The sequence below is a fragment of the Saimiri boliviensis genome, chromosome 9 (assembly GCF_048565385.1).
Source record: "Saimiri boliviensis isolate mSaiBol1 chromosome 9, mSaiBol1.pri, whole genome shotgun sequence".
Taxonomy (NCBI): Eukaryota; Metazoa; Chordata; class Mammalia; order Primates; family Cebidae; genus Saimiri; species Saimiri boliviensis.
Genome location: NC_133457.1, coordinates 83,479,259 through 83,497,041, shown reverse-complemented (window position 1 = coordinate 83,497,041; position 17,783 = coordinate 83,479,259). Strand labels below are relative to the sequence as shown.

General features: G+C 36.9%; 1 protein-coding gene and 1 pseudogene across 8 annotated transcripts in view; both read right to left on the bottom strand.

Moving 5' to 3' along the window:
* Positions 1-17,783, bottom strand: part of TASP1 (taspase 1) — a 249,191-nt gene that overhangs the window by 104,969 nt on the left and 126,439 nt on the right. The window lies entirely within an intron of this gene.
* On the bottom strand, positions 10,333-14,335 carry LOC141585677 (malate dehydrogenase, cytoplasmic pseudogene; annotated as a pseudogene).

Sequence of the window (17,783 nt, the reverse complement as noted above, 5' to 3'; positions counted from 1 at the left end):
AGGACTCAAACTACAAAATCCTAGAAGAAAACCTGGGAAATATCATCCTGGACAGCAGCATTGGCAAAGAATACATGACTAATACCTCAGAAGAAACTGTGATAAAAACAAAAACTGACAAGTGGGATCCAATTAAACTAAAGAGCTTCTGCACAGCTGAAGAACCCATCAACAGAGTAGACAGAAAACCCACACAATGGGAGAAAATATTTGCAAACTATGTTTCTGACAAATATATAATACCCCGAATCTATAAGGAACTTAATAAACTAAAGACGATCCCATTAAAAAGTGGGCAAAGGACAAGAACAAACTTTCTTTCTTTCTTTCTTTCTTTTTGAAATGGAATCTCATTTTGTCAATCAGGCAAGAGTGCAGTGGTGCAATATCAATTCACTGCAGCCTATACTTCCCAAGTTCAAGTGATTCTAGTGCCTCAGCCTCCTGAGTAGCTGGTACTACAGGCACCCACCACCATGCCCAGCTAATTTTTGTATTTTTAGTAGAGATAGGGTTTTACCATGTTGGCCAGGCTGGTCTTGAACTTCTGACCTCAAGTGATCCAACTGCCTCAGCCTCCCAAAGTATTAGGATTACAGGCGTGGGCCACCATGCCCAGCCTGAACAAACACTTTTCAAAAGAAGACATACAAATAGCCAAAAAACATAAAATAAAAAAAAATAAAAAATAAAAAAAGTTAACATCACTAATGATCAGAGAAATGCAAATCAAAATCACAATGAGATACCATCTCACACCAGTTAGAATGGCTATTATAAAAAGGCAAAAAAAAAAAAAAAAAAATTAGGTGTTGGCAAAACCATAGAAAAAAGAGAACACTTACACACCATTGGTGGGAATATAAATTAGTTCAGCCACTGTGGAAAGCAGTTTGGAGATTTTTTTCTCAAAGAACTAAAAACAAAACTACCATTTGACCCAGCAATCCCATTACCAAGTATATACCCAAAGGAAAATAAATTGTCCTACAAAAAAGGCACATGCACTCATATGTTCATCACAGGACTATTCACAATAGCAAAGATGTTGAATCAACCAAAGTGCCTATTAACGGAGGATTAGAAAAGAAAATGTAGTATATATACACCCTGGAAAATACACAGACATAAAAAAGAATGAAAATATGTCCTTTGCAGCAACATAAATGTAGCTGTAAGTCATCATCCTAAGCAAACTAACACAAAAACAGAGAACCAAATACCACATGTTCACACCTATAAATGAGAGCTAAGCACTGGGTACACATGGTCATAAAAATGGAAACAACAGACAACAGGGACTACTATAGAGGAGATTGAGGGAGGAGTGCAAGGGCTGATAAACTACCTATTGAGTACTATGCTCACTCCCTGGGTGATGGGATCATTTGTACACCTGAACTCAATGTCACATAATATACCCAGGTAACAAACCCGCACATGTACCCCAAGAATCTAAAATAAAAGCTCAAATCATTTAAAATAAAAAATAAAAAAGGTGACACAAGACAAAGCTGTTACTTTACCCAATCTTTGAATTTTGTTGAATAGACTGTAATACTTAGAGCAGCTGCAGCCACCTTATGACCATAAAGGGGCAAGCTGAGTATCAAAGCTGAGTATCAAAGAGTTGAGAATAACGGAGCAGAAAGATGAAAAGGAATGGAGTCTTTGATGCTTAAGAAACCAACCACTAACCACTGAAGCACCTTTCTTTAGAATTTCTCCTGTGAAATAATAATGTTTATTATTTAAGCCAAAAAAAAAATTGGTATAAACCATGGAATACTGTGCAGCCATAAAAAAGAATAAAATCACACCTTTTGCAGCAACATGGATGAAGCTCAAGGCCATTATCCTAAATGAAATAACTCAAAAATAGAAAATCAAATATTGTATGTTCTCTCTCAAATGGGAGCCATACAATGAGTACACAGGAACATATAGAAAGAAATAAGAGACATTGAGGACTCCAAATGACGGGATGGTGAGAGGAGGATGAGGGTTGAAAAGCTACCTGTTAGGTACAGTGTTCACAATTTGAGTGATGGATACACTAGAAGCCCAAACTTCACCATTATGTGACATTTCATGTAACAAACCTGTACACACACACCCTGAACCTATAAAAACAAAAACACATATATATTTTATAAATATAAAACATTTATATATGTTTATATGAATAAAGGATTTATATATATATTAATGTGTGTATGTATTATATATGTCATATATGTATGTGTATATATATATATGTATATATATCTGAGGCCAAAGTGAACTGAATCTACTGCTGCAAGAACACCCAGTTCCAACTCAACTATGGATGAGATTGACACAATGTGTCATACTAGATGCATGGAATAAGAAAAAGTATACCTGTTTTTAGAGGCAAATACCTTCTGCAGTCTCTTCTGTTTTCAAATATATTTTAGTATACAACCAATAATTATAAGACATATGAAAAAGTAAGAAATAATGTGACTGGGAAACAAGAGAAGGAACAGGCAATAGAAGTAGCCTAATAGCTCAGATGTTGGAATTATCAGATAAGGTTTTTAAAAGAAAAACAACAATTTATGTAAGTGGAAAATATTCATAAAAGATGGGAAAACTCCAACACAGAAAAATCTATTAAACCAAGCAGAAATACACAAAATGAAAAAGCATCAAAAACAAAAATGCATTCAGGGGGGTTTAAAGCAAGCAAAAGACAACAAACAAAAGGATAGGTGAATTTGATATAGTAATGAGAAATTACCCAAACTGAAATACAAGGAGGAAAAGAATGAATAAATAGGAATGCAGTACCCAGTATCTGTAGAACAATATTAAATGCATATAACAGCAGTCCCAGAAGTAAAAGAGACAACAAGCCAGAATAAATATCTGAAAATATAATGGCTGAGAATTTTCCATATCTAACAACCCAATAACCTCAAAAAACTCCAAAATGGATAATGCAAACATTATCACATTTAAGGACACCATAATAAAACTACTGGAAAACAAAGATGAAATATTAAAAACAGACAGGATAAAGAAAAAAACATTACATATAAAGAGACCACTACAAAAATTTATCACCAGAAACAATGGATGCAAAAAGATAGTGGGATGACATTTTTAAATTATTGGGAAAAAAAAGCCAACACAGAATTCTCTATGCAGAGAAAACATCCTTCTCTGCATGAAAGTGAAAAGGAAGTAAAGATATTTCTGATAGACAAAGCTAAGAAGACTTATCATCAGGAAACATGAAACATAAAACTACTAAATGCCATTTATTTAGGTTAAAGGAAAACAGTAACAGAGAGAACCCTGAGCTCTTTCTTTAAAAAGAAAGCACCAGAAAGTGGAACTCATTCAATAAGTTTAAAAGCATATATATTTAGTGTGGGTGAGTGCATGTGTAAATTTTTAAAAAGACAATTGAATATCTAATACAGTAACATATTTTAGAGCTTATAACATAATATGGACATTAAAATATGCCCAGAGCTCAAAGAACAAGAAATAAATAATGGACAAACTTTTTAAAGTTTCTTACATTGTCATAAAGTAATATTATTCTAAAGTGGACCATGGTAAATTAATGGTGCAAATTACAATCCCTATAGCAACTACAGAAAATATAATACATAGAATAATAGCAAAATATTTCTGGCAAAGAACAATAATAAAAAAGAAAAAATAGAAAACAAAAAGCAAGACAGTGTATTTAGCCCAATTATATCAATACTTACATTAAATGTAAATGGACTAAACACTCCATGTCAAAGGCACAGGTTATCAATTTAGAATAATATTTTTATTAATAAATGGGAGACTGAATTGTTGTTTGTTTTTAAGAAACATACTTTACCATAAAGACAAGATAGGCTAAAAGTAAAACAGATAAAAATAATATAGCAGACAAATACTAAGGATAAGAGAGTTGCTCTGACTATATTCATATTAAATAAAGTGACATCAAAACAAAAAGAATTATAGAGATAAAGAGAATATTTTATAATAAAAGTGTCAATTAGTAGAAGACATAATAATCTAAATGTGTATGCACTTAGTAACAAAGCAGGAAAAAATATAGTGGATGTAATAGATTGAAACATATCAAATATATAAAAATCATAAATTAAAAAGTTCACAAATAAGCAAATAAATAGGAAATTTTTAAAAATATATAAAATGAAACCTAGCTGGGTGTCTTCGGAGTTTATCTAATTATTTGAATTAGATGAATTACATCATCTCATTACTTTGAAAGTTAGTATATTAAAAAAAGATATGAACATCTTTTCTGACTTTGCTTTATGAACTATACCTCTGGGTAGCCAAATAGATGATAAGCAAAAGATCGTCTTTTTAGAAGAATTATAGTTAAAAAATGCAGGTGACAGCATAAAACTCTGGACTACAGTCACAATGGAGTATTCACAGCTAAAATAAATGTACTAGAGTGACATGGAAACTATATGAACAATTATAAAAGTATATTTACTAAAAGAAAGACGACACAGAAGACTATATAACATATGATACCAGAGACCTATAGGTCAATAAACCACAAAACCAACAATGTATTATTTGGGGATGCATACATATATGATTAAACATTCTGTTTAAAGTAAGGGAACGATACGCAAACTTCAGTACAGTGGTTACCTGTGGAAAAGAATTTGTGACAAGGTAGGAGAGGATGCAATGGTATTATTAATCAGAATGACATAAGCTAGATGGTAGAATAGAAGCCTTCTATCATCGATCCCCTACGGAAGCATCAATTTGACAACTACCTACAAAGGAAAATATATCTGTGTAAGTCCAGAGACCAACAGAGAAGTTTCAGAACACAGTTGGAGCACAAAATTCAAAAACTTCTGGTCCCCAGCATTTCAGATAAAGGATACTCAATCTATAGTCAACATCACTATATCAGGTAAATATAAAAATATCAGGTAAATATAAATACAAATCAAAACCACAATGAAGTATTTCCTCATAACTACTATCAAAACATCAAAAAACAACAAGTGTTGACAAGGATGTGAAGAAAAGGGAATCTTTGTACACTATTGGTGGGATTATAAATTAGTATAGCCATTCTGGAAAAAAGCAGGGAGGTTCCTCAAAAAGCTAAAAACAGAACTACCATACGATTGGGCAATCCCACTTCTGGGTATACATCCAAAGGAAAAATCATTACTTCAAAGAGATAACTGCACTTCCATTTCACTGCAGCAGCATTCACGATAGCCAAGATAAAGAAACTAAGTGTCTATCAATGAACAAAGGAAGAAAGTGTGTGTGTGTGTGTGTGTGTGTGTGTGTGTGTGTGTGTGTGTGTGTGTGATTCAGCCTTTAAAACCGAGAAAACCCTGTCATTTGTGACAATATGGATGCAGCTGGAGGATATTCACGCTAAGTGAAATAAGCCAAACAAAAAAAGACAAATACTGCATGATCTCAGCCGAGCTCATAAAAACAGATAATAGAAGAATGGTTACCAGGGGTGAGGAAATGAAGAGATAGTGGCCACAGGTTACAAATTTATAGTTGTAAGATGAATAAATTCTGGAGGACTAATATATAGCATTGTGACTACAGTTAATAATAATGTATTTTAGAACTGAACTTTGCTAAGCGAGTAGATCTTGATCCTCACCACCTCAAACAAGGTAACTATGTGAGTGGACGGATTATGTTAATTAGCTTGTCTGTGGCAATCATCTTACAATGTATATGTACATCAAAATATCATGTAGTACACCTAAAATAAAATTTTTATTTGTAATTATACCCTAACAAAGCTGAGATAAATATTATTGCAAATGTTTGCACTAAGCTGATGGCAAATTCAAGGGGTTTGGTTATATTTTTATGCTTTATAACTTACATATGTAATATAGATATTTTTATGTATAACCAATAATGCAATTTAAAAATACTTCATAATAATGAAAAAAGTATCTATCTTAAACACACCCACAAAAAAACTGGATCCTTATACTATATACAAAAGTCAACTCAAATGAAGATTTAAACACAAGAACTAAAACTGTAAAATCTCTAAAAGAAAACAGGGAAGTTAGTTGATATCTACCAAAATCTTTTAAAATAGCCACTCCTTTTGAGACAGAAAGTATGCTTCCAGGAATTTATGGTAAGGAAATAGATGCATACACAAAAGCTATGCAAAAGAAAATCACTGCTATTAAAATAGCAAAATAAATAAATAAAAATTTAAAAACCAAGAACTAGGAAACAACCCAATTGTCATTTTAAGGGGATAGAACAATTATACAACAGAATTCTGTGCAACTGTTGTAAAACAATAAAGTCATTTAAATCACTAATGAAGGAGTTAACAAACTTCTAAATTTTATGAGTTTGACAATCCATGATAAAGAATACCATGACATTTTAGAACTGTGTGTGCACTTATGCAGGTAATTATCTTCACTTCCATGTTTCTAGGGAGATAACCCACAAATCCAGATGATTCTCCAAAGGAGAAATGTTACTCCAAAAAATAATTACTACAGTTGCTAGTTTCCAAAGATGGCCCTCAGTGAACAAAGCTGCTAGTGTTCATTCCCTAAGGTGACTCCCTCCTACACTGCATATGGATTGGCCCTGTGATTCACTAATAAACACAGTATCAGCTCAGGCTTAAACCCTAAGAAGGCTGGGCAGCTTTCACATTTGCACTTTTGAGTGTCCTGAGTTACTACATAAAAAAATTCAGCTACTTTGCTGGAAAGGTCATGTTAGATACAGAGAATCTCCAATACTCCCTCAGAGAAGAGCAAGACCAAACCATCCCAGCATACCAGCTGAGCTCAGCCTTCTAGTTGTCTGCACAAAGGCATGAACCATGAGAGTAAAGCCACCATGGAGATAAAATCAAGCTACCATCTGTTGCAGTCACATGAGAATCTCCAGGCATGACTGCAAAAGAACTGTGCACACCAAACTCAGTTAATACACACATCATGAGAAATAAAGAAATGGTGGTTGTGTTAAGCCAGAAAGTTTAGGGACAATAATAGGTAATCAAACAGCTACAGACTGTTATTTCAGACTGACTAACTTCATCTAATAAAGAACCTAGTATTTTCCAACAGAATGAGCTGGTTTTTCAAAAAGATCAACAAAACAGAGCACTGGCCAGATTAATAAGAAAAGAGAATAATCAAATAGATGCAATAAAAAACAATAAAGGGGATATCACCACAGATTCCACAGAAATACAAACCATCATCAGAGATTATTACAAACTACTCTATGCACATAAACTAGTAAACCTGGAAAAAATGGATAAATTCCTGGACACTTGCATCCTCCCAAGCCTAAACCAGGAAGAAGTTGAAACCCTGAACAGACCAATAACAAGGTCTGAAGTTGAGGCAGCAATTAAGAGCCTACCACCCAAAAAAAGCCCAGGTCCAGATGGGTTCACAGACGAATTCTACCAGACATACAAAGAGGAGCTGGTACCATTCCTTCTGAAACTATTCCAAACAATCCAAAAAGAGGGAATCCTTCCCAAATCATTTTATGATACCAACATCATCCTGATACCAACATCATCCTGATACCAAAGCCCGGCAGAGACTCAGCAAGAAAACTTCAGGCCAATATCCATGATGAACACAGATGCAAAAATCTTCAATAAAATACTGGCAAAGCGAATTAAACAAATTAAACAGCACATCAAAAAGCTTATCCACCGGCCAGGCGTGGTGGCTCATGCCAGTAATCCAAGCACTTTGGAGGCCAAGGCAGGCGGATCACCTGAGGTCAGGAGTTCAAGACCAACCTGACCAACATGGTGAATGCTTAAAGAAATAAATTTAAAATAGCTTATCCACCATGATCAAGTAGGCTTCATCCCAGGGACTGGTTCAACATACGCAAGTCTATATACGTAATTCACCACATAAACAGAACCAAAGACAAAAACCACATGATTATCTCAATTGATGCAGAGAAGGCCTTTGACAAAATTCAACAGCTCTTCATGCTAAAAACTCTCAATAAACTAGGTATTGACAGAACATATCTCAAAATAATAAAAGCTATTTATGACAAACCCACAGCCAATATCACATTGAATGGGCAAAAACTGGAAGCATTCCCTTTGAAATCTGGCACTAGACAAAGATGCCCTCTCTCACCACTCTTATTTAATATAGTATTGGAAGTTCTGGCCAGAGCAATCAGGCAAGAAAAAGAAATAAAGGGTATTCAATTAGGAAAGGAGGAAGTCAAATTGTCTCTAATTGCAGACGACATGACTGTATATTTAGAAGACCCTATTGTCTCAGCCCAAAATCTCCTGAAACTGATAAGCAACTTCAGCAAAGTCTCAGGATACAAAGTCAGTGTGCAAAAATCACAAGCATTCCTATATGCCAATAACAGACTTAAAGACAGCCAAATCAAGAATGAACTGCCATTCACAATTGCTACAAAGAGAATAAAATACCTAGGAATACAACTAACAAAGGATGTAAAGGACCTCTTCAAGGAGAACTACAAACCACTGCTCAACGAAATAAGAGCGGACACAAACAGATGGCGAAATATTCCATGTTCATGGTCAGGAAGAATCAATATCGTGAATATGGCCATACTGCCCAAAGTAATTTACAGATTCAACGCTACCCCATCAAGCTACCAATGTCCTTCTTAACAGAACTGGAAAAAACCACCTTAAACTTCATATGGAACCAAAAGAGAGCCTGCATAGCCAAGTCAATTCTAAGCAAAAAGAACAAAGCGGGAGGCATCACACTACCAGACTTCAAACTATACTACAAGGCTACAGTAATCAAAACAGCACGGTACTGGTACCAAAACAGAGATATACACCAATGGAAAAGAACAGAGGCCTCGAAGGCAACACCACACATCTGCAACCATCCGATCTTTGACAAACCTGACAAAAACAAGCAATGGGGAAAGGAGTCCCTGTTTAATAAATGGTGTTGGGAAAACTGGCTAGCCATGTGCAGAAAGCAGAAACTGGACCTACTCCAGACACCTTACACTAAAATTAACTCCACATGGATTAAAGACTTAAACATAAGACCTAACACCATAAAAACCCTAGAAGAAAACCTAGGCAAAACCATTCAGGACATAGGTGTAGGCAAGGACTTCGTGACCAAAACACCAAAAGCATTGGCAACAAAAGCCAAAATAGACAAATGGGACCTAATCAAACTCCACAGCTTCTGCACAGCAAAACAAACAGTTATTAGGGTGAATCGGCAACCAACAGAATGGGAAAAAATTTTTGCAGTCTACCCATCTGACAAAGGGCTGATATCCAGAATCTACAAAGAACTAAAACAGATTTACAAGAAAAAAAACAAACAAGCCCATTCAAAAGTGGGCAAAGGATATGAACAGACACTTTACAAAAGAAGACATACATGAGGCCAAAAAACATATGATAAAATGCTCATCCTCACTGGTTATTAGAGAAATGCAAATCAAAACTACATTGAGATACCATCTTATGCCAGTTAGAGTGGCAATCATTAAAAAATCTGGACACAACAGATGCTGGAGACGATGTGGAGAAATAGGAACACTTTTACACTGTTGGTGGGAGTGTAAATTAGTTAAACCATTGTGGAAGACAGTGTGGCGATTCCTCAAGGACCTAGAAATAGAAATCCATTTGACCCGACAATCCCATTACTGGGTATATATCCAAAGGACTATAAATCACTCTACTATAAGGACACATGCATACGAATGTTCATTGCAGCACTGTTCACAATAGCAAAGACCTGGAACCAACCCAAATGTCCACTGATGATAGACTGGACAGGGAGAATGTGGCACATATACACCATGGAATATTATGCAGTCACCAAAAACGATGAGTTCATGTCCTTTGTAGGGACATGGATGAACCTGGAAACCATCATTCTCAGCAAACTGATGCAAGAACAGAAAATCAAACACCACATGTTCTCACTCATAGGTGGGTGTTGAACAATGAGAACACATGGACACAGGGAGGGGAGCATCATACACTGGGGTCTGTTGGGGAGGAAATAGGGGAGGGACTGCAGGGGGTGGGGAGTTGGGGAGAGATAGCATGGGGAGAAATGCCAGACATAGGTGACGGGGAGGAAGGCAGTAAATCACACTGCCATGTGTGTACCTATGCAACAATCTTGCATGTTCTTCACTTGTACCCCAAAACCTAAAATGCAATTAAAAAAAAATGGCTGAAACAATAACCAGAAGCTACTCATCAGGGCACGTGTGCACACGCGCACACACACACACACACACACACAATGACATTATTTATATGTAACAGTTTCGTTAAAACAATTTTAGTCACTTTTTTTGTACTTTATTTACATAGGTCCTTTTATAACAGACAAATGAAACATAGATCAAGCATCTAACTCTGCCCGTATATTGAGATGAAAATGAATGAGATGGCTGGGCATGATAGCTCAAGCCTGTAAACACAGCACTTCGGGAGGCTGAAGTGGGCAGATCACCTGGGGTCAGGAGTTCGAGACCAGCCTGGCCAACATGGTGAAACCCTGTCTCTACTAGGAATACAAAAATTAGCCGGGAGTGGTGGTATGTGCCTGTAATCCCTGCTACTCAGGTAGTCGAGGCAGGAGAATTGCTTGAACCCAGAAGGCAGAGGTTACAGTGAGCCGAGATTGCACCATTGGACTTCAGCCTTGGTGAAAGAGGGAGTCTCCACTTCAAAAACAAAAAAAAAGAAAAAGAAAAGAATGAGATACTCAAATGAGCCTTCATTTTAAGTATTACAGTATCTTCTCTTTTTTTCATTCAAATATATATTTATTTAGAATGCCAGCATGATGATAAATTGTCATTCACAAACCTGTAACAGGAAGCACATAATTTTTAAAATGTGTTGTTTTTCACAAGTAATTTAAGTATAGCATTATTATCATTTGGTACTTGAGTCAAAGACAACATTTAGATTCTTCAGCTTTGAGGCGCTTCGTAATATTATTGTCTAGTCAGGCAGATGAAAGAAATTCAAAAGCAGTTTCTTTTTCTTCTGTCAGTTCCTTTGCAGTAAGATCTATCTTCTTATGTGAGAAATCATTAATAGGGAGACCTTCAACAAACTTCCAGGTCTTATTCTTGATTACAGCAGGGAATGAGTAGAGCAGATCATCAGGAACACCAAAGGAGTTACCATCAGAGATAACACCCATGGACACAAACTCACCCTCTGGGGTTCCAAACCAGATGTCCCTGACGTGGTCACAGATGGCTGTTGCAGCAGACATTGCACTGGATAGTTTTTGAGCCTTGATGACAGCAGTGCCACACTGCTGCACAGTTGTGACAAATTCTCCCTTGAGCCAATTGTCATCTTTCAGAGCTTCATAAACACCAACTTCCTTTCCTTGCAATTTCACCTTGGCATGGTTGACATCTGGATACTGAGTTGAGGAATGGTTTCCCCAGATAATGACATTCTTTACATCATTAGCAGTCACACCAAGTTTAAGAGCAATTTGAGCTTTAGCTCAGTTGTGATCCAAACGGGTCAAACAACTGAAGTTCTCCTTGGGGATGGATGGAGCTGACTTGGAGGCAGTCAGGCAGTTGGTATTGGCTGGATTACCCACAACAATAACCTTAACTGACTTCTTTGCATATTTATCCAAGGCTGCACCCTGGGATTTGAAGATTTTCACGTTTGCTTTCAGTAAATCTTTTCTCTCTATGCCCTCCCTTCTTGGCATGGAGCCTACGAGAATGGCCACATCCACGTCTTTGAAGGCAACCTCTTCTTTATCTGTTGTGATGACATCTTTCAGGAGGGGAAGGGCACAGTCTTGAAGTTCCATTAGGACACCGTCCAGGACACCCATCATGGGGGTGATATCCAACAGCACAAGAATTATAGGCTGGTCTTTACCAAAGACAGATCCATTTCCAATACTGCACAGCAGTGAATATGCAATCTGACCAGCCGCTCCAGTCACAAGGACTCTGATTGGTTCAGACACGACTGAAAACTGTGAGGACAATTTCAACGCCTGCAAAATGAGCCTCAGAGCGTTAGGTTACCTCTACCGCGGAACTGACTCCTACAGTGTCTTCTCTTAAAATGTGTCCATTCATGTCCTTTGCCCAGGGGTTTAATGGGTTGGTTGGTTTGTTTGTTGCTTGTGAATTTGTTTAATTTCCTTATGGATTCTGGATATCAGATCTTTGTCACATGTACAGTTTGCAAATATTTTCTCCTATTCTGTTTACTGCTGATAGTTTCTTTTGCTGTGTAGAAGCTCCTTAGTTTAATTAGGTCCCATTTATCAATTTTTGTTTTTATTGCAATTGCTTTTGAAGTCTTCATCATGAAATCTTTGCCCAACTCTATGTTTGGAATGGTATTGCCTAGGTTATCTTCCAGGGTCTTTACAATTTTAGGTTTCTCATTTAAGTCTTTAATCCATCTTGAGTTGATTTTTCTATATGGTATAAAGATGGGATCCAATTTCAATCTTTTGCATATGGCTAGCCAATTATCCCTGTACTACTTATTGAATAGGGTGTCCTTTTCCCACTGCTTGTTTTTGCCAATTTTGTTGAAGATCAGATGGTTGTAGGTATGTGGCCTGATTTCTGGGCTCTCTATTCTGTTCCATTGGTCTATGTATCTGTTTTTGTACCAGTACCATGCTGTTTTAGTTACTGTGTCCTCACAGTAAAGTCAGGTAATGGGATGCCTCCAGCTTTGCTCTTTTTAACTAGGATTGCTCTGGCTATTCAGACTCTTTTTTGGTCCCATATGAATTTTAGCATATTTTTTCTAATTCTATGAAGAATGTCATTTATAGCTTATTAGGAATAGCACTGAATTTATTAATGCTTTGGGTATTATGGCCATTTTAACAATATTGATTCTTCCTATCTATGAGCATAGAATGTTTTTCCATTTGTTTGTGTCATCTCTGATTTCTTTGAGCAGTGTTTTGTAATTCTTGTTGTGGGGATCTTTCACCTTCCTGGTCAAAAAATACTATGCTTATTACCTAGGTGATGAAATAATCTGTACACCAAACTCCTGCAATTTTCCTAAATAACAAACCTGTATATGTACCCCTGAACCTAAAATCAAAGTTAATAAAGGTTATATTGGTTACTTATGCAAGGCATCTTTCTTCCTTCTAGACTTAAAAAAAACAACAACAGTAGAATAAGGCTAAATGAGCACATATTTGAATTTTATTATGCTAATGAAACAGCATATTATGTCATATTAGGAAAATTACAACACTTATTGAATAGAAAGAGTTTATTAATTTCCACACTAATTTTGCAAATGATACTTGAGAGGAAAACAAATTCAAACACAACTAGAAATCCTGCCCCAGAACCAAGAAGCAAAGCAGAACATAAACAATATGAAAAAGGCCAGATTCCATTTCATCTACTCAATTTAAGTGAAATGAAGATATAAACAAACTTTGTGGTGGCATTTTTTTATCTCCTGTATTTGATTTTTCAACAAAATCAAATACAAAACAAAACCAAAAACATCCATTTTGTATGGCCAGCTCTCAGTTAGCCAGAAATAATGGCAAGAGGCATGGCTTTGGTAAAAACAGATTTAAATGATAATTGCATGGGTTTTTTTCTTTTAACTCTCTAAATACCTAGTCTACAACTTTTCTGGTAAAAATAAAAATAGCTAATTAGATTTAGCCTTTCTTCTTCCTTCTCACGTTTTTTCACCTTTACTCAGTGAAGACATTTTATATTCCTCAGGCATTCTGGCACTATTTGACCTCTCTGAACTTCAGATTTATTTGAAAATGAGAATCATTACGTAAAAAGTACTCAGCACAGTACCTGACCATGGCAAATGCTCAACAAATGCTAACTACTGTTATCATCCTTATTGTTATCTTTTTTAGTTTTTTGTTCACCCTTATTACTGATCACAAAATGATGACAAATGTCAAGTTTAGTAGGACACTGGTGGCTACCACCTACATGTCTGCTCCCTTCTCCTTTCCAGAATGAAACTTGATTTTGTTCTGCTTTCCATCTACCCACAGTCATGTGCCTACCACTGGTTCATAATCCCATTTTCCTCTGTCAGTGATTGATCCACAAATAAGCATACAACATCAGCCAATTAGCAAAACATTGATTGAGAAGTCTGCTGGGGAGCTTCTAAAGAAAGTGCTTTTCATTCCAAGGAAAAAAAACTACAAAAATCATTATTTTTTCAGCCGGGCGCGGTGGCTCAAGCCTGTAATCCCAGCACTTTGGGAGGCTGAGGTGGGTAGATCACGAGGTCGAGAGATCGAGACCATCCTGGTCAACATGGTGAAACCCCGTCTCTACTAAAAATACAAAAAACTAGCTGGGCGTGGTGGCGCGTGCCTGTAATCCCAGCTACTTAGGAGGCTGAGGCAGGAGAATTGCCTGAGCCCAGGAGGCGGAGGTTGTGGTGAGCCGAGATCACGCCATTGCACTCCACCCTGGGTAACAAGAGTGAAACTCCGTCTCAAAAAAAAAAAAAAAAAAAAAAAAAAATCATTATTTTTTAAATTCCTCTGGAGATCTTTTTGTGATGAGTTTTCTGGTAATGCAGTAGTCATTGTGCTATCAGCCCAAGAAAGAAGCCAACAATGATGGCAACAGAGCTAGCAAAGGAAATGAAGAACTGGGTCCTTGATCTCATCAATGGAGCCCCTGAACCAATCAAGCGTGGAGTCTACCTACCTCTGAACTTCCTCTTACATAAAATCATGTATTTCCTTGTTATTCATGCCCATTGGCCGGGCGTGGTGGTTCACGCCTGTAATCCAAGCACTTTGGAGGCCAAGGCAGGCGGATCACCTGAGGTCGGGAGTTCAAGACCAGCCTGACCAACATGATGAAACCCTGTCTTAAAAAAATAAAAAATAGGCCAGGCGCGGTGGCTCAAGCCTGTAATCCCAGCACTTTGGGAGGCCGAGGCGGGTGGATCATGAGGTCAAGAGATCGAGACCGTCCTGGTCAACATGGTGAAACCCCGTCACTACTAATACAAAAAATTAGCTGGGCATGGTGGCGCATGCCTGTAATCCCAGCTACTCAGGAGGCTGAGGCAGGAGAATTCCCTGAACCCAGGAGGCGGAGGTTGCGGTGAGCCAAGATCACGCCATTGCACTCCACCCTGGGTAACAAGAGCGAAACTCCATCTCAAAAAAAAAAGAAAAAAAAAAAAAGAAAAAAGAGAAAAGAAAAAAGAAAAAAAATTATTCACGCCCATTTGTGTTGTAATTTCTGTTAACTGCAACCCAAAGCAACCTAATCATTATAGTAATGAAAAAATATTAAAAGGGTAATCAATTTTATCAAAACTGCACCAATCCAAACTTAAACTACCCTTCCCTTCACAGAACAAAGCCTCTACCATGAATATCTGAAGTTCTTAAGCAAACAGGAACACTAGTTCTGGTTTACCAATGCAGAACAAGTCAGTCACTTTGTAATCAGAATCTGACAGTGCTTTATAAAAGGCAAAGGATTTCTGAATTCAATTCAACAGGTGTTTATTGAGTATCTACTAAATCTTTAAGTCAATAATTTCATCTTCAAGGAGCTCCTAGGCTTTGTGAAGAACAACCATACAAGTAGTATACATGCGACATCACAGCACCATTGATCTTGGAGGGCATGGGAAGAAATCTTTGGAGCTGGGCATGGGAAGAAAGAAAAGAGGGAGGGAGAGAGAGACAGAAGAAAGAGCAAGAAATGGGGAGAGAGAGGGAGAATGGCTGCAGAAAAGAGAAGATATTTGAGCTCATCTCAGGCTTCACACATGGCTAAGGAGAAGGGAGTCTAAACAAGAGCAAAAGGAGAAACATGCACTCCTCCTTAAGAAATCGTGCTAAGTTGTTTATACTGCAATGATAGCAGAAAGAAAAAGTAAAGTGAATGATAGTAGCTAGGACTTTCTATTAAATAGCAAGAGCTGCACAGACTTCTAGATTAATAAGATAAACCTGTGCAATTCACATAGTGAATTGCTGAAAACTATGAACTTGATGGCACGAGCAGAGTTTAACTTGCAGAGGTGGTTCTGAGGAAAGTCCAGGACTACATTGCTTATGCTTATTCCAGATACAAATGTTATAATTCTGATATGAAAAGCTACAAAGAAAGACCTACTACTAAGATGAAGAATAAAATCAAAACAGGTAAGATGAATGAGACAAAGGAGGATATGAAAAACAAAGATAAAAAAAACTTTAACTTGAGATTATATTACCATATCCCACTAAATTTACTTTTGCATGAGAAAGAAAGCATAACAGGTAGAGTAGAGGCAAATCTAAATTTTAAGGACAAGAAAGAACTCAGGCAAAACAAATGTGCAGGAAATCTTCAAATCCTTATTATCCTCTGACATGAATTTTACTAGCTATCTTAGCTATACTGCTGTAAATATTCTTTTATATTTCTGAGAACACATCACTACATTATCATAGCAGATTTCAACTGGGAGCCTATTAATTATTCTATCACCAATATTAGTAAACAGTGATAAGTACAATAGATTACAACATATATAATTTACTAGGAAATTCTGAAGAACCACAAAACATTCTAGGCCTAGGATAGAGAGACAGAAAAGGAGAAAGCAGAACTCCTCGGCATTATTAAACACAGCCATAACAGAATCTCAACCAACAGGAAATTCACTGGTGCCAAGTGAGAACATCCATGATAATTAGCATAGCTGTGTGTGTCTCCACCATAAGGAAAGGTGTCCCAATCCTGGAATGGGTTGGCCCAATCCTTTCAATCTGCTCCCTCCATTAGGATTCAAACCAAAGTCTGAATCCAAAGCCCATCAATCCCTCACCTCAATGTGTCCCTGAGTGTACCTGCTCTTCCATTCAATTTAGGTACAGGCAGACCTAAAATACCACTGTAGAATCTTGGTTGAAGTCTCTATTTCTTCAATACTCAACTCAGATTTTTTTAACCAACTATCCATGCTTTCTACTAGTCAGTATTTATTTCAATTCTTTTTCATCAAAGCTAAAAGAAAAACACAACATATAAATAAATATACTTTTCATGATATGAAAACATTCTGAAAATAAAAATGTAAGGTACCTTTAATCATGGCATTTTATACTGTGGGCTGGATCATGCTGCAATTCACTAGTAAGAACCATAACATATATTCAATAACAAGTTAATAAAAAGGCAAACTTTCTGCATTTTACATTTACATGTTCCCACTTTTTCTCCATGATTCATTGCCCAAATTAACCAGCCAACATGAACAGAGCTGGTTAAAATAAAACATTTGATTCAGCACTATGCCTTCCTAACCCTTCTATCAGTACCTTTTCAAGTTAGCAGTTTGTGGTATTCACTTCCGTCTGCGGCAAGAACCTTGGCTAAAATACAGGAATCTGTATTTTCCATAAGAGTCTGAAAACATAAGCATCACTTCTTCCAACACAATAAGCCTGCCTTGGTAGTCCCCATTCATGCTAGCCCCAGTGGTCACTTGATAAACTATTAATTAATGCTCACAGGGATACCCGAGAGTCAAGAATATACACCTAAGATCATCTTAGCTTTAAAGGCACCAAAACACAATGAGGAAAGCAGCCAGTAATTTGTATGTGATGGGTGTTGTAGGCACAGCACTACTTTGCCCATCAAAGTGTTGCCTTGCTGCTTACAGTACTATCCGTAGACTAGCAGCATCGGCATCATCCGGG